This window comes from Vulpes vulpes, chromosome 10 (genome assembly GCF_048418805.1).
Source record: "Vulpes vulpes isolate BD-2025 chromosome 10, VulVul3, whole genome shotgun sequence".
NCBI classification, from domain to species: domain Eukaryota; kingdom Metazoa; phylum Chordata; class Mammalia; order Carnivora; family Canidae; genus Vulpes; species Vulpes vulpes.
In genome coordinates this window covers 23,243,535-23,267,767 of record NC_132789.1, presented here as the reverse complement: position 1 = coordinate 23,267,767, position 24,233 = coordinate 23,243,535, and the positions used below count along the sequence as shown (strand labels likewise).

The 24,233-nt window shown below is 35.4% G+C and overlaps 1 protein-coding gene and 1 pseudogene across 2 annotated transcripts in view; one reads left to right on the top strand and one right to left on the bottom strand.

Moving 5' to 3' along the window:
• TTC28 (tetratricopeptide repeat domain 28) overlaps positions 1-24,233 on the top strand; it is a 616,681-nt gene that overhangs the window by 131,155 nt on the left and 461,293 nt on the right. The window lies entirely within an intron of this gene.
• Positions 12,471-12,866, bottom strand: LOC112935885 (small ribosomal subunit protein eS12-like; annotated as a pseudogene).

Here is a 24,233-nt window from a genome sequence, read left to right as displayed (position 1 = left end):
GAGGGGCTTCTGAGTGTTTTGACTCCTTTAGCTCCACAGTATGCCTATGAGATTGACTTACGTTGCATGTGACTGTAGTTTGTTGACTTTTATTGCTGTATATACAACTTACTTTTCCATTCTGTTGTTGTTTAATACTTGGGTTGTTTCTAGGTTTTGGTTATTATGAATAATGAATGATGCTGTGATCATTTTGGGGAATATATTTGAATGCATTTGTATACACATTTCTGATGGCTATACCTGAGATTGTAATTACTGGGTCATAAGATAAGTGTATGTTCAATTATATAGGTAATGCCAAATAGTTGTACCAGTTTGAACTCTCACAAGCAGTTTATGAGACTTCAAGATTTTTCACATTTTTACGGACATTTGGTATTTTCAGGCCATTTAATTTTAGTCATTTTGGTGATTGTGTAGTGACATCTCATTATGGCTTCATTTATGTTTCCTTCATGATTAATGAAGTTGAGCACCCTTTTGTTTACTGGCCATTTGGATATCACAATTTGTGAAGTGCCTATTGAAGTTTTTTGTTGATTTGGGGCCATGGGGGTTTGGGGTTGTGACTTTTTTTTATTGATTTGTATAAAAAACTATTTATAATCTGGATACAAACTCTTGGTTAAGATATGCATTGCACATATTTTCTTCCACTCTGTGATTTGCCTTTGCCATTGTATTTTTCTAATGATGTCTCTTGATAAACAGAAGTTCTTAATTTTAATGTAGTTCAGTGTACCATTCTTTTTCCTTATGGCAGTTCTTTCACATCTTTATTCACATTCATCAAGGTAATGAAGATGTTCTCTTATATTCTAAAAGGTTTATTATTTTATATTTATATTCATAATTTACCTGAATTGATTTTATGTAAATGTTAAGAGGTAGGGGTACAGTTTTATGTTTTTCTCAGGGTGGATAGTATGAAGTCTTTCAATCCATAAACATGGGATGTCTTTTTATTTGTGTCATCTTCAGTTTCTTTCAGCAATACTTAATAGTTTTTATTGTGTGGGTCTTTTGCCTCCTTGGTTAAATTTACTTCTAAGTATTCTTTTTGATACTAAATGGGATGTTTATGGGATTGTTTTTTATTTTTATTTTAAAGATTTAATTAATTTATTCTTGAGAGAGACAGAAAGAGAGAGAGACAAAGACACAGGCAGAGGGAGAAGCAGGCTTCCTGCTAGGAGCCCAATGTGGGACTCGATCCCAGATCTCAGGATCATGCCCTGAGCTGATGGCAGATGCTCAACCGCTGAGCCACCCAGGCATCCCAGGATTGTTTTTTATTTGGATTGTTCATTGTTAATATACAGAAGCACATTGATTTTTGTATGTTGATCTTGTATCCTGCAACTTTGCTGAATTTGTTTATTCTTTTTTTTTTTAAGATTTTATTTATTTAGTCATGAGAGATAGAGACACAGCAGAGGGAGAAGCAGGCTCCATGCAGGGAGCCGGATGTGGGACTTGATCCTGGGTCTCCAGGATTAGGCCCTGGGCTGAAGGCAGCGCTAAACCGCTGAGCCACCCGGGCTGCCCTGTTTATTAGTTCTAACATTTTTTAACGTATGGAATCTTTATGGGTTTTCTGTGTATAAGATTATGTCATCTGTGAACAGAGATAATTTTACATTTGAATCTATCTTATTCTTTTTCTTGCCTTATTGCTCTGGCTAGGACTTCAAGTACCATGTTGAATGGAGGTGGTGAGAGTGGGCAACCTTGCCTTGTTCCTGATCTTAGAGGGAAAGCTTTCAATTTTTATCAAGTGTGATGTTAGTTGTGGGCTGTTCACATATAGCCTTTATAATGTGAGGTAGTTTCCTTCTACTCTAGTTTGTTGAGATGTTTTTGTTTTTGTTTTTGTTTTTTATCATGAACAGGTGTTGAATTTTGTCAAGTGGTATTCTGCATCATTTGCATGTTCATGTGGCTTTTGTCCTTTATTCTGCTAATGTGTTTTATTACACTGACTGATTTTTGTATATTGAACCACTCTCATACTCCAGGGATGAGTCCCACTTGGTTGTGGTGTATAATCTTTTAAATGTATTATTGAATTCAATTTGCTAGTATTTTATTGAGTATTTTTACATCTATGGCCTGTAGTTTTTTTGTAGTATTTTTATCTGGCTGTGGTATCAGGGTAATGCTGGTCTCATCACCTGAGTTGGAAGTGTTCTCTCTTCAATTTTTTGAAAAAAATTGGGAGAGGTTTGCTATTAGTTCTTCTTTAAATGTTTGTTAGATTTCTTCATTGAAACTTTTATTTTTGGGAAAGTTTTGATTGCCAACTCAATTTTACTACTTATAGTTTTGTTTAGATTTTTTATTTCTTTGTGATTCACTCTTGATAGGTTGTATGTTTCTAGGAATTTATCCAATTTGTTAGCATATTATAATCGTTTTATTTTGCAGCATCAGTTATAATGTCTTCTCTTTCATTTCTGTTTATAGGTTTTTTGAGTCTTCTCTTTTTTTCTTAGTCTAAGAATAAAGGATTTGTTAGTTTTGTTGATCTCTTAAAAATTGACTCTTTTATCGAATTTTACTTTTGTTTTTTCCTTTAGCTATACATTTAATTTCCTTCTTTCTGCTAACATTGGATTTAGTTTGTTCCTTTTTTTCCTAGTCCTTTGATGTATAAAGTTAAGTTGTTTATAAGACCTTTCTTATTTTTAAATTTAAATGTTTATGGCAGTAAACCTCTGTCTACTACATCCCATACATTTTGGTAGGTTGTATTTTCATTTGCATTTTTAAAGATATTTTCTCATTTTTCTGATGATTTCTCCTTTGATCCATTACCATTCTTTTTAATTTTAGTTATTCTTTTGGGTGTGTAATGTGGTTTTAAAAAAATTATTTATTTGAGAGAGAGAGAGAGAGTGCACATACCAGAGGGGGTGGGGAAGAGGGAGAGAATCTTGAAGCAGACTTGTCCATGAGCAGGAAGCCCATCACTGGGTTCTATATCATGACCCATGAGATCACAGCCTGAGGTGAAACCAAGAGTCAGATACTCAACCAACTGAATAATAATGTTTCATTGTGATTTTAAATTTCCATTTCCCTGATAAATTAATAATGTTATGCATCTTTTTCTGTGCTTATTGGCTATTAGTATGTCTACTTTTATAAAATATCTGTTCAAATTTTTTGCCCAATTTTTAATTGGGTTGCTTTCTTATTATTGAGTTATGTATATATTTTGGATACAAATCCTTCAGGCATATGCATTGAGAATATTTTTTCCTAGTCTGTAGTTTGCATTTTGATTTTCTTTTTTTAAAGATTTTATTTATTTATTCATGAGAGACAAAGAAATAGAGGCAGAGACATAGGCAGAGGGAGAAGCAGGCTCCCTACGGGGAGCCTGATGTGGGACTCCATCCTAGGACCCTGGGATCATGACCTGAGCCAAAGGCAGGTGCTCACCACTGAGCCACCTAGGTGTCCTGTATTTTGATTTTCTTAATGGCATTTTTCAAAGAATAGAAGTTTTAAATTTTAGCAAAGTCTAATTTATGACTTTTTTTATGTTTCATGCTTTTTGTATTATGTCTAGGAAATATTTGTGTATTCAAAGATTGTGAATATCTTCTCCTAGAGTTTTATAGTTTTAGCTTTTATACATGGCCTATGGTCAACTTTGAGTTAATTTTTATGTATGATGTAAGGTAAGAGTTTGACGTACATTTTTTTTCTATATAGATACCAAGTTGTTAAATGAAAGACCATCTTTTTCATCATTGAATTAACTTGCTAATTTTGTTGAAAATGAGTTAACTGTATGTATTTGGGTCTGTTTTCAGGATTTTTTATTCTGTTCTTCATTTATACACGTATCACAACAATATCACACTGTCTTGGTTACCGTCTCTTTATAGTAAGTCTTAAAGTCAGATAGTGAGTCCTCTGACTTTGTTCTTTTTAAAAACTATTTTGGCTATTCTAGGTCCTTTGCATTTCTTTTTTTTTAAAATTTATTTATGATAGAGAGAGAGAGAGAGAGAGAGAGAGGCAGAGACATAGGCAGAGGGAGAAGCAGGCTCCACGCACCGGAAGCCTGATGTGGGATTCGATCTTGGGTCTCCGGGATCGCGCCCTGGGCCAAAGGTAGGCGCCAAACCGCTGGGCCACCCAGGGATTCCTGGGTCCTTTGCATTTCTATATAAGTTTTTGAATCAGCTTGTTTGGTTCTACAAAAACCTAGCTAGCATTTTAATTGGTTTACATTGATTCTATAGATAAATTTAGTGAGGAGTGGCATCTTCACAATAGTGGATATTCCAATCCATGGGCATGGTACATACTCCATTTATGTAGAGCTTTCTTAAGTTTTCATCAGCATGGCATCTTCTGTGATCTGACTGCTGTTAAAATCTTCAGCCCCAATTCTTGCTACTCCTTGCCTTTAAGTTGTTTTTCCATGAACACTGAACTATTCAGTTTCCTTCACACACCATGTCATTTTATGCTTTGAGATTCAGATGATTTCTTTACCTGAAACACTTTACATATCACATCTTCATATGATTAATAATAGGCCCAGAGTCAGACAGCCTGAGTCTGAATCCATCTAAAGATTTTAATATAGTACCTATCTCATGTTAGTTGTTCAATAAATGTTAGCTTTTATAATGCTTATATTTCCTGTGTCCACTAGATTGTAAAATCCTTGAGAACAGTGACCACTGTTATTTCTTTACTGGTATATCTAATGCCTAATAAAATGCTTGGCAGGTAGTAGATACTCTACAAAAGTTTATTTTATCAGTTTTACAGAAGTCTAGAAATAGATGCTGAGGAATATTTTCTGAATTGTTCAAATTTCATACCAGGAAGAGATATTTCTCTGGCCCCTGAGGTTTTATCAAATAAGATACCCTGTTTTTTTAGTATGGTACTGGCACAAAAACAGACACCTAGATCAATGGAACAGAATAGAGAGCCCAGAAATAAACTCATACTTATATGGTCAAGTAACCTACAACAGAGGAAGTAAGAATATGCAATGGGGAAATGTATTTCCCCATTGCAATGCTATGGTGCTGGGAAAATTGGACAGCTACATGCAGAAGAATGAAACAGGACCACTTTCTTATACCACACACAAAAATAGACTCAAAATGGATTAAATACCTAATTGTGAGACCCAAAGCCATAAAACTAGAAAGAAACATAGGCAGGCAGTAATTTCTTTGACATTGACCCTAGAATTATTATATATATTATAGTGTTATATTACTCAGCCATAAAAAGAATGAGATCTTGCCGTTGCAACCACATGGATGGACCTAAGAGGGTATAATGCTAAATGAAATAAGTCAGATAGAGATAGACAAATACCATATGATTTCACTCATATGTGGAATTTAAGAAACAAAACAAATGAACAAACAAAAAATAAAAGGCAAAAAAGATTCTTAAATCCAGAGAACAAACTGATGGTTGCCAAAAAAAAGGAGGTGGTTGGAGGGATGGGTGAAATTGATAAACAGGATAGGAGTACACTTATTGTGATATAATGGATAGAATTGTTGAATTATTATATAGTACACCTGAAAATAATATAATACTGTATGTTAATTATACTTTAATAAAAAATAGATATTCTGTTTTTTAAATTTGTAGTTAAGGCAAGTGTAATGGAGGGATGGATGTGATTTTTATTCCAACACAGAGTGCAGCACCTCACGTGATCTGTTTCTAATTTCTCTACCCCTTATCTCATTTTGTGAAATTGTTAACTAAATTGTTAACTAATATTCTTTGTGCAGCTTTATGAAACTCAAGTTAGCAGGAATCATGTAGAAGATTGTTACTGCTAACAAAGAGAAATTATTACTGCTAATGAAAATGATGGGATTATTGATATAAGAAATTGTCTATTATAAATGTTGAGGTTTCTGCATATTGTAGACACTAATGTAATTAGCTGTGTCCTAGTAAGATTATATAGTAATCAAAAGATAAAACTAATATGAATATTAAGGATCAATTGGACCTACATTAGACTACTTCTATCATCATTTTGTTATCTTCTGTTTGTAATGATGGATCCTTCTATGAGAAAAGTATTTTTGAAAGATTATTACATGAATTCTTCCTGTTTTATGAGCAAGCTCGAGAAAGCCATATGGACATAATGGTTAAAATAAATTATCTTAACCACACTGACAGTGGCATTCTAACGGCAAAATGTATGAATGGATGATATCAGACAAGTGCTGGAGCTTGTCAGCTCATGATAGGTTTTTGTTTTTGTTTTGTCTTGTTTTAAGCAGACTCCATGCCCCGTGTCTTGATCCTGAGATCAAGACCTGGGCTGAATTAATAATAATAATAATAATAATAATAATAATAAGAGTCAGACACTTAACTGACTGAGCTACCCAGGTGCCCCTCATGATAGTCTTCTGGTTGAGGTGGTGATGGTTCCTTCTTGGAGACTTCTTTCACTTTTGCAGATTCTCCAAATGATTTAACATTAACATACCAATTGAACAAATATTTATTTAGTACTTATTATTTACATTGTTTAGAAGGATGCTAAAACTAAAGTATATTATTATTATCAGCTTCATTGAGATGTAAGTAACAAAATTGTAAGGAATTTGAATCCATAGTGATTTGATATATGTATGCATTGTGAATGGGTTCCCCCCATTTAGTTAATATATTCATCACTTCATGTATATATTTTTGATGAGAACATTTACATTCTACTCTCTTAGCTAATTTTAGTTACATAATACAGTGTCATCAATCGTAGTCACTATGTTTTTACATTAGATCCTCAGGTCCTGCTCATCTTATAGCTGAAAGTTTGTGCCCTTTTACCATCCCTTCCTATTTCACCGCCCTCTAGCCCTTGGCAACCTCTTTTTTACTCACTGTTTCTTTGAGTTTGACTTTTTTCCCCAATTTTATATATGTAAGTGATACTATGCAGAATTTGTCTTTCTCTGGCTGGTTTATTTCACTTAGCATAATGTCCTCAGAGTTTATTAATTTTGTCACAAATGGCAGGATTTCCTTCTTTCTCATGGGTGAACAATATTCATATATATATATATATATATATATATATATATATATATGTATATATCCCATTTCTTTTTTATCCATTCATCCCTTGATGGACACTTAAGGTTTTTCATATTTTGGTTGTAGTGAATAATGTTGCAATGAACATGGGAGTCTCTTCAATATCCTGTTTTTGTTTCCTTTGGATATATACCGAGAAGTGGGATTGCTGGATCATGTGGTAGTTCAGTTTTTACTTTTTTGAGGATTCTCCATACTGTTTTCCATAGTAGCTGCACCAACTTATATTTCCACCAATAGCATACAAGGATGTCCTTCTACATCGTCATCAATACTAGATGTTATCTGTTATCTTTTTGGTAATAGCCATTCAAAGAGGTGTGAAATGATAGCTCATGGTTTTGATTTGTATTTTCCTCATTAGTGATGTTCAGCACCTTTTCATGTACCTGTTGGCTATCTGTATGTCATCTTTGGAACAATATCTATTTACTTTGCATATTTTAAAAATTATTTTATTTTTTAAAGATTATTTGAGAGACAGAGCATGAGCACCAACACAAGTAGGGGGAGGGACAGGGGGAGAGAATCTTCAAGCAGATTTCCTGCTAAGTGTGGAGCCCAATGTGGGGCTTGATCTCATGACCCATGACCTAAGCCAAAACCAAGAGTTGGATGTGTAAATGACTGAGCCACACAGGTGCCCCTGGTTACTCTGCATATTATATTATATTGGTCTTTACTCTTGAGTTGTATGAGTTCTTTATATATTTTAGATATTAACCCATTCTTCTATTCAGTAGGTTGCCTTTTCATTTTGTTGATGGTTTCTTTTGCTTTGATGAAACCTTTTAGTTTGAGACAGTCCCTAAGGGGTGTGTATGTGTGTATATTTTCCAGTTCCAACAATATGTGTACTTAATTTTTTCCAGGTTTATACATATAACATTGTGTAAGTTTAAGGTGCACAATGTGATGGTTTGATATATACACATATTGTGAAATGATAAGATATATTTTAAAAAATTATGGTGTTATTATTATTTCTTTCCTCTTTAGCCCACTGGTATGGCTAAAATGAAAAAAAAAAGGCAGATAGTAACAAATATTTGTGAGAATGTGGAAAAACCCACATTCTCATCATACACTGCTGATAGGATTATAAAATGGTGCAGCCACTTTGGAAAATAGTTTGACAGGTCCTCAAAACATTAGAGAGTTACCGTATGACTCAGTGATTCTACTGCTGTGATGCACAAAAATTATTGGAAACATATTTACACAAAAACTTTTACAAGAGTGTTTTTATAGCAGCACTATTCATAAAATCTAAAAATTAGAAACAACCCAAATATACATCAGCTGATGATTGGGTAGAAAAAAATGTGATATAGTCATATAATAGAATATTATTCAGCCATGAAAAGGAATGAAGTATTGATATATGCTACAACATGAAAGCATTATTCTAAGTGAAAGAAACCAGAGCATATATTGTATTATTTCACTTATATGAAATTATCACAATATGCAAATCAGTAGAGAAAGACAGTAAATTACTGGTTTCCAGGGACTTAGGGGAGGCAGAACTGGGGAGTGACTGCTAATGGATATGGAGTTTCTTTTTGGAGTGATGAAGATGTTCTAAAACTGATTGTGGTGAAGGATGTACAACTCTGAGATTCTACTGACAGACTGAATTGTATACTTTAAAAGGATGTATTTTATGGTGTGTGAATTAAATCTCAATAATGTTGTTATTAAAAAAGTCATGGTGCTGGAGTTTCCCTAATAGGCAATTTATTTTTTTTATTTTAATTTTTTCCTAATAGGCAATTTAGAATTGCAATTTTAGGTTATTTTATCCATATATGCTGTCTTCTTAACTATATTTTAAGTTTTTTTTTTTTAAGAATTTGTGCTTTATTTCTAGGGCCTAGCAATATCTCTCTATTATATTCTATGTGTGTGTGTGTGTGTATACACATATATAAACACACATATGTATCATATATGTATTTGTGATTTTGAGTCTTCTTTCTGTTTTTCTTAGTCTAGCTAAGGTTTTGTCAGTTTTGTTGTTTTGTTTTTTTTTTTCAAAAACCAACTCTTAATTTTGTTTTTCTGTTGCTTTTCTGTTCTGTTTCATTTCTTTTTCTTTTATTTTTTTTAAAGATTTTATTTATTTGTTCATGAGAGACACACAGAGAGAGACAGAAACACAGACAGAGGAGAAGCAGGCTCCAAGTAGGAAGCCTGATGTGGGACTCGATCCTGGGACTCCAGGATCATGCTCTGGTCCAAAAGCAGGGGTCAAACCACTGAGCCACACAGTGATCCCCTAGAATTGTTTTTGCAGCATCCCACAGGTTTTTGTATGTTGTATTTCCATTTTCTTTTCTTTCAAGATTTTTTTTTTTTAATATTGGACTTGACTACAGAGAACTTACTAATAACTGTGACAGGAGCAGATTCAGTGGAGTGAGGGAGGTGAATCAGCCCATTCTTGTTTCATAAATGTAATATCTTTTTATTTCACAAAGGGTATAGTAGTACTTTTGAAATTTTCTTCTTTATTTCTTCCAAGTTCTTTCCCTTCTTTCCTTCTATATTTTAAGTCTCTTTCTTTTCTTTTCGTTCTTTTCTTTTCTTTTTTCTTTCTTTTCTTTTCTTCCTTTTCTTTTCTTTTCTTTTCTTTTTTTTATATAGATTTTATTTATTTATTCATGAGAGACACACACAGAGAGAGAGAGAAGCAGAGACACAGGCAGAGGGAGAAGCAGGCTCCATGTAGCGAGCCTGTTGTGGGACTCAATCCTGGGACTGGGACTCCGGGATCACACCCTGAGGCAAAGTAGACCCACCCAGGCATCGCAAGTCTCTATCTTTCATATTCAAATGCTTTTCTTAAATGTCAGATGGTCTTTGAACTTTGTGTAATGTTTAATGGTAGGGTGCATGCTGGTACTGGTTGACTGGCTGGGCTGTTTCTTTGGTAGGAATTACTAATGTCAGTCTTTCTAGGTCTTTTCTCTTGGGATTGTGAGATTGTATAATGAAGACTATTTCAATTTCTGGCCTGATGTGTACTCTTCTGACTGCCAGTGTTCTTTTTTTTTCTTTTTTTAAAAAAGGATTTTTTTTATCTATTTAGAGAGAGCAAGAGTGTGGGGGGCTGGCAGAGGGAGAGGGAGAGAGAGAATCTCAAGCAGGCTCCATGCTCTGTGGATCTCTGTTTCACAATACTGAAATCATGACCTGATCAGAAATCAAGAGTTGCATGCTTAATTGAGCTACCCAGGTGCCCTGTGACTGCCAGTACTCTTGAAGTCAAGTTGAATAAGGAGGTTAGAGAAGAATCTCAACATTCATCAAATAAACTTTAAATTAATTCTCATTTCATGTAGTATCCTAACTTGATTGTTCCTGGTATTCCTTATATCAGAGACCCAATGGGGATGTCTGGGTGGCTCAGTGGTTTAGCGCCTGCCTTTGGCCCAGGGCATAATCCTGGAGTCCCAGAATCGAGTCCTGCATTGGGCTCCCTGCATGGAGCCTGCTTCTCCCTCTGCCTATGTCTCTGGCCTCTCTCTCTGTGTGTGTCTCTCATGAATAAATAAATAAAATTAAAAAAAAATCAATATCTGGGTGGCTGGAGATGTCTAACTGCTTTATAAACTTTTTATTATGAAAACCTTAGGTAAGTACAAGTAGAGAGTAGTTCTTAATGTATAGTAACTAATTCATGACTGATCTTTTTATCTGTTATTTTGAAGCAATCTTCAACATCATTATTTCATTTACAAATATTTCAATATGTATTCATAAAGGCAAAAGACATTTTTAAAAAACAAAGAACAATACCACCATCATTGAACAAAAATATAATTAACAGTAATTTCTCATTATAGTCACATAGTTTAATCATTGTTCAGATTTTCCTCATTGTTTCATTAATGGTTCCCATTTCCACCCCATAGCATGTTTGACTCATGATCTAAATTAAGATCTACATATTGCTTGCTACATCTTATAAATTTCTTAATCTCTCCCCCCACCTTCAAATGTTCTTGCTATCTCTGAATCTCTGGCTCTTTTACTCTCTTGCTTTCTCTATCCTCTTGCAAATTGCTTGTTGAAGAAACAGAGTCAACTGTCCTATCATTTTTCAGTCTGGACTTTGCTGATTATGTCCTTGTGGTATCTTTAATATGTTATGGTGTCTCATCTATTTCCTAAAAACTACAACCTAATAGCTGGATTTAGATGCTTTGTTAGACAAATTATTGCAAATTTGTGTGTGTGCGTGCGCGTGCGCGCACATGCAAGCATTAGGGGGGCAAGACTACTTTAGAAGTGTTGCATACTTCTGTCATGAGGCACTAATGTCTTCTCTCTCTCTTTTTTTAAAGATTTTATTTATTTATTCATGACACACACACACACACACACACACACATACACACACACAGAGGCAGAGACACAGGCAGAGGGAGAAGCAGCCTCCATGCAGAAGCCTGATGTGGGACTCGATCCCAGGTCTCCAGGATCACGCCCCAGACTGAAGGTGCACTAAGCCTCTGAGCCAGCCGGGCTGCCCACTAATGTCTTCTCTTTTGTGTTGTTAGGCACCGATTCATTGCCTGGATCCTTAAATTAATTTGGGGTTACAAAGTGAAGATATTCTAATTTTATTCCATCTCTTTTCATTAACTAGAAAACTTCTATAAACCTATCTCCTGCCCTTCTCCAAGAAGCTTTTTGGTTCCTGTAGATGTGGTTTCTATAGAAAGGCAGGATGACTGTTTCTTTCCCTCATTCTCCTATTTTCACAGTAATGAATCAGTTCCTTCACATCCTCCAAAGGAGGCTAATAAATTATTGTTGCTGTTGTGGTTATTATTATTATTTCTTTTCCTCTTCCTCCTTCTCATCTTTCTCTTCCTCCTCTTCTTCCTCTTGTTGCATAAGGTGGAAGTTCTTGCAGTTTGTACCTGAGTGAGGGCTTTAAAGAGCAGAGTAGTGTACACACAGGGAGAGCAATGAAAACAACCCCATTACTTAAAGCCACAGTAACCTGGGGCTTGTGCTGCTATCATGTAACCTAGCCTTTGTTTGCTAACATGCTGTGAACGTAGACTAAGTTACTCAGAAGAATGTGGTACTAACATCTCTATTTAGACAGTTAAGAACAAAAAGCTATAGATGATTGATTAAAAAAATTTATGGCTATTTTAAATCCAAGCTTCAGTTCATGAAGGATGAAATTTTATAGTACTTTCAGGGAGAGATTTTTGGAGGAATACATTCTTCACATCCTCGATACATATGGTTAAATCACAGGAAACAAATAAAGCTTTATTTTATTATTTTTATTTTTAACAAAAACCAATTTTTTTATTTGGTCATTTCTTGTATTTGAAGTATTCCTCGATAACATCCTTTGCCTGAGATTCTTTGCTATAGTCCTTAACCACCACGCAACTGCAACCAAAGACTACGGGGTTTTCCCTTTCTGTCAATTTTACAAAGGCCTACCCATTCCCCTAGTTTCTTATTGTCATCAACCTTGATTAGATTGATTTGGTGTTCAGCACATAGGGCCTCCACCAACTTGATATACGTAGGCTCATCACAGTTGGATGCAAGTACACAAAGATGGGCTTGACGCTTGTCTAAGGCTTTGGCAGCTTTGTGAATTCCACTTGTTACGCTGTTGTGGAAGAGGGCGGTCTCCAGCACCTCTTGAAAGCAGTATTAATGGCGGTAATACCTCCAGCAGCAGTGCCTTCCTCTGCCATGGGGGTGGATTATGAGTGTAGCCGAATCTTGCCTGAACTTGAGCCTCTGCCTCTGCGTGACTTGGCAGCAGCAGAGAAAGAGTAGAAATAAAGCTTTAAATTCTGACTTTGTCCTGGGATCGAGTCCCACATCAGGCTCCCTGCATGGAGCCTGCCTCTCTCTCTGCCTATGTTTCTGCCTCTGTGTCTCTCATGAATAAATAAATAAAAATCTTAAAAAAAAAAAAATAGGGCAGCCCCAATGGCCCAGCGGTTTAGCACCGCCTTTGGCCCGGGTTTTGATCTTGGAGACCTGGGATCGAGTCCTGCATCGGGCTCCCTACATGGAGCCTGCTTCTCTCTCTGCCTGTGCCTCTGCCTCTCTCTCTCTCTCTCTCTTTCTGTGTTTCTCATAAATAAATAAATAAATAAATAAAATCTTTAAAATTAATTAATTAATCAATCAATTAATTAATTCTGACTTTGTGGAAGGGTAATTATCTTTTAATGTAGAGATAAAATATTGTTTTCTTTTTTAAAGAAAAGCAATATGCTTGGATGTTTAAATCTGTTGTATTGTTTTTGCTATCTCTCACTTATGGTGGCTTATTTCCTTAAATGGTTTAGTTGTTTGTTTATTTATTTATTTATTATTTTTTTCAAGAGAGAAGTGAGGAGAGGGCCAGAGGGAGGAGAGAGAGAGAATATTAAGCAGGCTCCACCCCCAGCCAACAGCTGGATGTGGGCTTGATCTCATAGCCCTGTGATTGTGACTTGAGCCAAGTCAAGAGTCGGATGCTTAACTGACTGAGCCACCCAGGTGCCCAGTTTAGTAATTTTAAAAAACAATTCATTAGTACATATTTATTTAAACTTGATCTGTGACATTCCTAAGGGCCTAAATTGGGGATTGTTTATTTCAGGAAGAATTTGCATTTCTTTCTGCCAGACAAAGGATTCTGTAGACCTGAGACTACTTTAGCATTATCCAAGAGTCTGCTTAATTTCTCAGAAGAAGATTCTCATTCAGTTCATCCAGATTTATTTCATCCATATCCTCTATTTCAGCTCATTTTTCTTCTCTTGCCCTTAGAGCTTTCCCTTACTTACGTGCAAGGTGAAAAATACGTTAAAATAAAATTTTATAGCTTATTCTGGGTCTAGTTGTCTAATAGAGGAGGAATCTTTTTTGCTTGCCGTGAGCAAAAGATCCTAGAAAAGTCATTATTTTTTAACAAAAATATTTTATTTATTTATTTGACACAGAGATAGAACACAAGCACGGGGAGCGGCAGAGGGAGAGAGGAAGACTCTCCACTCAGCAGGGAGCCTGACATGGGGCTCAGTCCCAGTATTCTGGTATCATGACCTGAACCAAAGGCAGATACTCAACTGACCCAGCCACCCAGGTGCCCCTAGAAAAGCCAACTTTTTAAAGATTTAATTTAATTTAATTTATTCATGAGAGACACAGAGAGAGGCAGAGACACAGGCAGGGGGAGAAGCAGGCTCCATGCAGGGAGCCCCATGTGGGACTTGATCCTGGGACCCCAGGATCATACCCCGAGCCAAAGGCAGATGCTCAACTGCTAAGCCACCCAGGCATCCCTAGAAAAGTCTTTTTTTTTTTTTTTTTTTTTAAGATTTATTTATTTATTTATTCATGGAAGTCAGACAGAGAGAGAGAGGCAGAGACACAGGCAGAGGGAGAAGCAGGCTCCATGCAGGGAGCCCGACATGGGACTCGATCCCAGGACTCCAGGATCACGCCCTGGGCTGAAGGCAGCGCCAAACTGCTGAGCCATCCGGGCTGCCCTAGAAGAGTCATTCTTAAGACATCACATGTACTTAGAATACTGTGTTCCATTGATAATAATGATATATTACATTCATATAATGCAGGTTTAAAGAATTTTCACATATCTTATTTATTTTCCATAGCAAAAAAGTAAGGTTTTTATCTTAAAAACAAAGGTAGGCAAAAAAAAAAAAAAAAGAAAAAAGGTAGGCATGTTTGTTATTAAAACTAATTATTTTCAAGAATGTGCAATTGGCTTTGTAAATCATAATCCAAGGAGGATATTTTGATTCTTACTTATAAAAATATCTCATTTGTTATAGTAACAACTATTCCATGCAGCAACAGAGAACATCCTTACAATGGATAAAGAAAGAATATAAAACTGTATTTTTAATGATTATAATTATGCCAGGTACAATTCATATTACAATTATATAAGTATCAGAAATGGATTTGCCAAAAATAAAAACACTTTATTGAAATTGTGGTATTGTGCAAATTTTATTCATTTTATTGTAGTGTTGTAGTGTTTTATTCAAAGGGAATTAATCTCCCAGTTTTTATTAAAGTATATACATTTGTACAGGGAAAGAAGTCTAAGATTGTGGGTTGTGTTCATTTATAGATCAAAGTCTTAACCATTATTATCTCTAGGTAGTGAGATTTCAAATGATTAAAAAATATTCTTAAAAATAATTAAAAAAAAAAAGATTTATTTATTTTAGAGATTGTGTGTGAGCAGGGGTGGGGCAGAGAGAGAGAGAGAGTCTCAAGTAGACTCCTTGCTGAGCATGGAGCCCCTCACAGGGGTGAATCTCATGACTCTGAGATCATGACTTGAGCTGAAACCAAGAGTCGGATACTCAACCCACTTAGGCACCCCTTAAAAAATTATTATGATATTTTTATAATATTCAGTTTTTAAAAATAATTTATTAATGTTATCATTATAAAAATGATAAAGATATTTTCATTTTGGAAAAGTGTCTTATGTGCTATAAAGTCTAGGCTTTGACTTAAAATTTTATTATTTAGTGGGGCTGAGGAAAATTTATATATAAAGGAAAAAGAAATTTATAACAAATCTCCATAAGGCTTACCTCTGTCATAAAAGTACAGAAAAATTGAAGACTAAATTTCTCAAATGTTGAGTAAGAATCATTTGGCTTCAGAAGATCATATAGTATACTCAAATTTTTGAACATTTAACAGTAAACATGAAGCATTTAAATAAATATTTTCCTGACTTATGTACTTTATTAGAGGAATTAACATTTACTAAGGTAAGAGCCAGGTAGGGATCCCTGGGTGGCGCAGCGGTTTGGCGCCTGCCTTTGGCCCAGGGCGCGATCCTGGAGACCCGGGATCGAATCCCACATCAGGCTCCCGGTGCATGGAGCCTGCTTCTCCCTCTGCCTATGTCTCTGCCTCTCTCTCTCTCTCTCTGTGACTATCATAAATAAATTAAAAAAAATTAAAAAAAAAAAAGAGCCAGGTAATTTATATACATGATGTTTAATGTCATAATCATCTCACAATGACCCAGTAGTGCTGGTGTATCCTTCATCTTTTATGTTTGCGAAAATTGAGAATCGAGAGATTAAACAAGTAGAGCAAGGTCATTTAACTGGAAATGGAAGAATTAGAATTTAAACCTAGTTTTGAAGGATTTGAAAGGCTTTGCTTGGGGATCCCTGGGTGGCTCAGTGGTTTAGCACCTGCCTTTGGCCCAGGGCACCGTCCTGGAGTCCCGGATCGAGTCCCGTGTCGGGCTCCCAGCATGGAGCCTGCTTCTCCCTCTGCCTGTGTGTCTGCCTCTCTCTCTCTCTCTCTATCTATCATGAATAAATAAATAAAATATTTTTAAAAAAGAAAGGCTTTGCTTTGTCCAGTGTGGCCTCCCATGATAAGTGGACCCTTCTTGCTATTTATCTTATTTGGTTTTGCTCTGTATTTATACCATTTTCACTTGGCACTTGGTTATTTCAACAGAGATATTGGAAACTACACATAAAAGTTGATTAGTTGTAATTCTCATAAGATTTGAGAGATCTCTCCCCCCTTCTCCTTTTTTGGCAGTCCACAAATGGTTAAACTTGATGAAATACTAATGAAGAATTACAGAGTTATTTGTTTGACTTTGCCACTTGGGACACTTGGCAAATGAGACAATTCATCTCAGTGTGCAGCTAGTCTCATTTCTTAAAGAAAATTAATTAATGCAGTTTGTCTTCCTCCCATATCTCTGATTATAGTCCTTTTATTATACCTTCACTTTCCTGCTTTACTTTTCTTCCCTGGAAATATCTGTTTTTCAAGGCTCTCTGGTTTCTTTCCACCTGATAAGTAAAAGCAATTTTCCTCAGTATGAGTGTATATTTGTAATTTTAGAACACTTTAGACCAGACAAAGACATTTGTGCAGTATCCATAGGAAGAAAATTCCATACTAAAGAATTTCAAAGGCGTTAACCCCTCTTTTAAAGTGATTTAATCAATTTTATAATTGTCTTTATTATTCTTTGTCTTCTTTTGGCAAGATGGGTTAGTATTGTGTATATTTTACCACAATTGTCTTCCACTATAACAGCTCATTACTTAAATTTATTAACAGTGTAATTTTGTTTTTAATACCTTTACATTTAAAAAAATAGTAATATCTATGACTTGGGGGCCATAATTTAGTGGTTTTTGAAGAAGAGGGAGTTGTTTTCTATAATTTTAACAGTTATAACCAGAAATGCAATTTCTTTTCAGAAAATGGCTTGAGCAGTTTATTACTCAGTCTCTTTGAATATATTTTTTCTCTATTTTCACAGTGGACTTCTCATTTTAGAGGTAGAATGACTACATGCTCATTTTCTTTTTCTTTTGATACTCATCTGAAAAACTGGGACTTAAGAAAATCTAACATTTAAATCACTTTTAACATTTTTTTTCGCTCCACAGACCCACCAAGAAATCAGTTTGAAAAAAAATCAGATTGTTATCAATCATCTCCCATACCAGTGTTGTATAAAAAATTTTTAATCATGCTAGTGAGAACATGGAGAATTGGCATGAATATATTTAAAGTCAACCAAATGAGAAAAGATATGGGAAAGAATGGGTGGAAGGGAAGTCAATTAGGAATTAAGCAAGGTCCTTGTGTAAAGATAGCAGTTTGTATTTTTATATTAAAATTAAATAAAGGCTATACACAAGTCACTGATACAGATTATTCTGGTTTTAGGTTATATTATAATATATATAGAATATTGACTTACATATAACTAAAAATGAAATGGAATGGAATGGCTTGATTCATTTATGATATGATACCAGTTTAACAATGGAAGGATTTTATTTTTCCTAAGATTTGGTAGCCTTTCTAATTTTCTCATCAGACTAGGTTTTAGAGTTATTGAATCATTTCATTCAGTCACAACCTTTTAAAAAATGTTGACTCTATGTAGATTACAGAAATACTGTTCCATTATTTGCCTCTGTGATTGCTGATGTCTGGCAGTTGAAGGAATAGTAACCTTTAAAATGAAATAACCCTGTCATAATATCATGGCAGAAAACTGACAGGATAGTAAAAATATACTGGACTTTGAGGGGCATTCTAGGGGGAGCAATTTACAGATATTTTTATTAGGGAGATTTACAGATGCTGTGCTATTCCGTGTACTTAGTGTCAAGCTGAAGAGATGGATCAGACACATAAATCATGTTTGAGGATTCTAAGATAACCTGGAAGAGTGTAGATTTCAGAGAATAGTTGTGAGGTTGGTCTGCTTGCTGTTCTTTTCTCTTAACCTTTTACTTACTCTTGTATATACTTTCATTGGATTTTTTCAGTGCATATCTACATAGTTTTGTCATTCAGGTTTCTTTTGGGGTTGGAGTTATGGAGGGTTTTCCTGTCTGACCCAGGCTAAAGTATCATGAGTTTAATATGCATGAGAATGATCTTTGGGAGAGGACCCAGGGAGCAGATGAAGAGAATAATAGACTTAGACTTAGGGCGTGAGTATAGGGTACATTTTTGAGGTTGTCTATCCCCGAGGCTTCCAGGGGGAGATCAGGGGAGCTCCAGATATTGAAAATGACAAACCATGGTTTGCCTGTTTTTACAAATACCTTTGATATTCTGAAATGCTAAATCCTAAAGCTTTTAATAAAACTTTTGGGTGATGACTCTAGCAGAGCTTTTGAAGAGCAAGGACAAAAGGCTATTGCTTATTAGTCCTTATAGAATTGAATTATGTATTATGAAAAAATATAACCTCATATTAACTTTTCACCAGCCCTGTTGTGAAGTGGTATATTTCATGTCACTTTTTGTATGTGTAGCCAATCATTTCAGAATTTTTTTCTACTTCTTCAGTATCCTTTTAAATTTCATATTGGATCATATACTTAATAGTAAGCTACAAACCGAATTTCTCCCTCCAGTGATTATGAATTAAGTTTATATTGTACAGTTCTTCTTTCATTGCTCAAGGATTCTTCTGGCATTACCTGGACCTCATAGCAGAGAAAACTATTCTATGTTACCTCTTCTGATATCAAGTAATGATTGGGTAAGATTATCTCACAACAGTGATCTAAATAAACTTATGGCTTACTTAAGTTTAGGAGAACCACAAGTTCTCTGAAAAGTCTTAAGTTCAAATGGGTAAAATGGCAACTATTTTTTTTTTTAAGATTTGTCCATTTATTTTAGAGACAGAGAGAGAGAAAGTGAGCACATGGGGAGGGGCAGCAGGAGAGAATCTCAAGCAGACTTTCTGCAAATCAAGGAGCCCAACTGAGGGCTCCATCCCAGGATGCTGAGATCATGATCTGAGCCGAAACCAAGAATTGGACACTCAACTGACTGAGCCACCCAGGCATCCCTGCATGTTCTTTCTTAGAATATTCATCTAGCTGATACCAATACTTGTTGTGAGGTGGAATGTCCAGGTTCACATTTCAGCTTTGCTACTTACTGATTGTATTATGTTAGACAAGTTATTTCAGCTCTTTTTGTTTAGATCCCACATTTGTAAAATGTGAATAATGTTATTTCTCATCTAATAGAGTTGCTAGGAGTATCAAAAGAAATAATACATAAAGCATTTAGAACAGAGCCTGGTATATACTACTCAATAAATGTTAATATAAAAATATATAATTAAATATATGTATTCAATTAAATATATTTAAACATGTTAGAACAGAATTTCCTTTATTGTTTCAGTCATTAATTTTTGAGCATGTACAGTGTTCAGGGTATTGCCTGTAGAAAGTTCTTTGGAGTTGGAAAGATGATTTAGACATAGATTCTTTCTTCGTGTTGATATAAGATGATGTAATAATAAGTTTGGTTTATAAAAAATACTTTATAGGTTTATCTGTTCATTTATTCATTTATTTAATAAAGTATCTGCTATGTTATAGGGATTTTTTTTTTTACCTATTTGGGATATAACAAAACAAACCAGATTTCTGCTGTCAAATAACTTACATGTTTGTGAGAGGAAGCCAATGATAAATACGCTAGAAAAATCATCCCATATAGTGATAAGGCTTTAAGAAAATAAAATATTTGATGAGATAGAGAGTGATGTGGACTCAGTGAGGAGATAACATTTTAAACTGAGACCTGAATGACAAGATGGAGCTAGCTACATACAGATTTGGGGACAAAGCTTCCTGATAGAGGAAACAACAAATGCAAAGACTCCAGAGAAAATAACCTTGGAATACTTGAAGTACAAAAAGATTAGTGTGCAGGAACATGGAGAGCAAAGAGTTGTGATAGGCAATGGTGTCAGGGAGTTTGGTAGAGATCAAGTCACAAGGCTTTGCAGTAGGCTGTGGTAAGGTGTTTGGATTTCATTTAAGTGTAGTGGTATACTTGAAGAGTTTTAAGCCTCAGAGTGCCACCATGTGATAAGTGCTTTAAAAAGATCACTGTGGGGATCCCTGGGTGGCGCAGCGGTTTGGCGCCTGCCTTTGGCCCAGGGCGCGATCCTGGAGACCCGGGATCGAATCCCACGTTGGGATCCCGGTGCATGGAGCCTGCTTCTCCCTCTGCCTGTGTCTCTGCTTCTCTCTCTCTCACTGTGTGCCTATCATAAGTAAATAAAATTAAAAAAAAAAATAAAAAGATCACTGTGAGGGGCGCCTTGGTGGCTCAGTCAGTTAAGCGTCTACTTTCGGCTCAGGTTGTGATCGTGGGATCCTGGGATAGAGCCCGGCATCAGGGTCCCTGCTCATCTGGGAGCCTGCTTCTCCCCCTGCTTGCGTGCTCTCTCTCTGTCAAATAAATAAATAAAAATAAATTTAAAAAAATCACTGTGATTGCTCTGCAGATTATAGGAGATCAAGAAAGAAGATCACTTAGGAGGAGTGTCTTACTGCAGTGGTTTGAGTGAGTGATAGTAAGGACCAGAACTAGGGAAGTCGTAGTAGAGAAGGAAAGATGAAGGCTTTAGTTGTAGAGCTGACAAGACCAGGTGGTAGGATGGACATGGGGAGAAGAGAAATGTAAGAATCAAAGATGAACCCTAAGTTTTAACTTTTGAGTGATCAGTTGGATAGAGGTGCTATTTATTGTAATAGGAAGACTGGAAGAGGTTCAGATATAGCAAGGAAAATATGAAATTATGTCTTGTCCTTGTTAAAGTTGAGATGCTCTGAAACATCTAACTGGAAATGTTTTGGAGGCAATTGGATACAAGAGTCTATACCTTAGTAGAGAGTATAATTTGGAAGTCGTAAGCATATAGATGATAGAAATAAGTGAAATCACCTGGGGACAGAGTGTGGGTGGAAAATATGTTAAGAACTAGTGTTCTGCAGTGGCACCTGGGTGGCTCAGTGGTTGTGTCTGCCTTTGGTTCAGGTGGTGATCCCGGGGTCCCAGGATTGAGTCTCATATCGGGTTCCCTGTGGGAAGTCTGCTTCTCTCTCTGCGTATGTCTCTGCATCTCTATGTCTCTCATGAAAAAAAGACATAAAATTGTAAAAAAAAAATAAAAGAACTAGTGTTCTATAATGCAGAATTTTGTTCTAAAAGTTATGTTGTTTGTGAAAAAAGAAAAGTCAATAAATAGTTAATAAGGGGGTTTGAGTTGAGATTGAAGAAATATCAGAGGCAAATTTTAGATGAAGAAACTTAAGAAAGTTGATTTGATTTTAGCCAGGATGTTGGGTTTTGTTTATATCCTGGGTTTTTTTTTTATATAAATAAAATATTATAAACTTTAATGAAAAATGGTACCTTTAGTCATTTTGTTAGGTCTTTCACTATAATAGTGGACTTTGAATCAGTCAATTTTATCTGTGTAAAAATCCCATTTTTACTATGTTCTATGTGATTTTTTTTTAAAGATTTTATTTATTTGAGAGAGTGTATGAGAGAGAGAGAGCACTAGCAGGGTGAGGGGCATAGGTGAAGCAGACTAGTCGCTGAGCAGGGAGTCTGATGTGGGGCTTGGTCCTGGGACTCCGGATCAAGCAGATGCTTAACTGACTGAGCCACCCAGGCACCCTTATCTGTGTGATCTTTAACATTTGCTTTATCAAAGTCTTTGTTTCTCATGTGTAAGCTGGAAATGAGGATACTTACCCATATTATATATATATTTCTCTCTATATTCATACATATGTATATGATAAATATTATATATATTTTTACTAACTATACCAGGCATGTACTAGGCACTCAAAAGATAGCTTTATGATGTTCAGTGTTGAGCTAAAATTCTTTTTGTATATTACTACTCTTCAATACACATTGTGTTGATCCTAGTGTTCCTTAGCAATGTAGATGGTGATCCTGGTTTGAGGTATAAATTTCTGATTTCTCACTTCAGCTGTATAAACTGGGGCTATTCTGTAAAGTAGGATTATGGATAGCCATTTTTTCACTCAACTAAATTGATTGAAAGGTAGCCAAGGCACTATGTCATTGCAGTGTTATGTTTGGGGTTTTTAGCTACCTCTTAGAGACTTCCAGGTGTACTATTCAAAACATATTTCTTAAACTTTAGACCAGAAGGAACCTTAGACATAATTTCTCCCCTCCTCCTCCTCCACCACACTTTCTGAAATTGAGATACAGAAAAGGTAATTGTCTTGCTCAAGATAGTAGAGCAGGAAGTAGTATTGTCCTAACCCTTAGCCAAGTGTATTTGTGTCACATTTGGATTTTAATACTTTATCTGAGTTCATAATTTGCTGGTTACAATGTTTTAGAAATGGATGGTTTGAGATTATAGAGTCTTGACATTACACAACATTTTATTTGATGATTACCCCTAAACTGTAATCATATCAGAAATGTAGGTTTGTTGCCACAGGGCATACTCACTAGTATCGGCTCAGGTTGTGAGCCGATGGTGAATTCAGCAGAATTCACCAGATGGCCTTTATTTTGTATTGAGCAAAATAAATAGCAAGAATCTTTACATAAAGTCACCAGTCTGAATTAGCATGCAGAAAAAAGTCACAAAGGGAATATTATTCTAGCCAAAAAGATGAAAGTACTTTGAAAAAAATGTCATATAAGCAGTGACGTTTCATAAAAAATGTTTCACCGACTGTTGAGGTGTCTAAAAGCATTTAATGATCTCATTTCATATGTTTATATATCAGAGAGGCCTTTCCTGACCACTCTGTAAAATAGCACATTCCCATAACTCTCTGTGTACCTATTCTACTTAATTTTTTTTAATCCGTCAGTTACCACTATCTGATAAGACATTTGTATGTATATACATTTACCTATATAATTAGTAATTAACTAGTTTGTATTTTTCTTTCACACTAGAATGCCAGCTTCATGAGAACAGGGACTTTATCTAGCCCATGATTGGTGCTTAAAATGGTTGTTTGGCTGTGGAAAACAGTTTTGCAGTTTCTAAAAATTAAATGTAGGATTACCCCATGACCCTGCAATTTTACTCCTAGGTGTATGCCCAAAAGAACTGAAAAAAAAAAAAAACTCAAATAAATATATATGCATCCATGTTTATAACAGCACTACTGCAGTAGCCAGCACATCCATCCAATGGATAAGTGGCTAAACAAACTGATATATACATACAATGAAATGTTATTTAGCCATAAAAAGAAATGACAGTTTGACACATACTACAACATGAATGCGCCTTAAAAGCATTCTACTGAGTGAGAAAAGCTAGACGTAGAAGGTCACATATTATATGATATTTATATGAATTTGTCCAGAATAGACAAATCCATAGAGACAGAATACACATTGATGGGGCTGAAGGACAGGGGCAAAAGGAGAGAAACTGCTTAATGGGTGTGGGGTTTTACTTTGGAATTATGGAAGTGTTTTGGACCTAGATAGAGGTAGTAGTTGCACAACATTGTAAATGTACTAGATGCCACCGAATTGTTTCCTTTAAAATGGTTAGTTTTATGTTATATGAATTTTACCTCAATAAATTATTTTTTATTTTATTTTTAAAAATTAAAAAAATATTTATTTATTTATTTAGAGGGGGAGGAGCAGAGCAAGGGGGAGAAGTAGACTCCCTGCTGAGCAAGGAAGGAGCCTGATGCAGGGCTTGATCCTGGGACTTT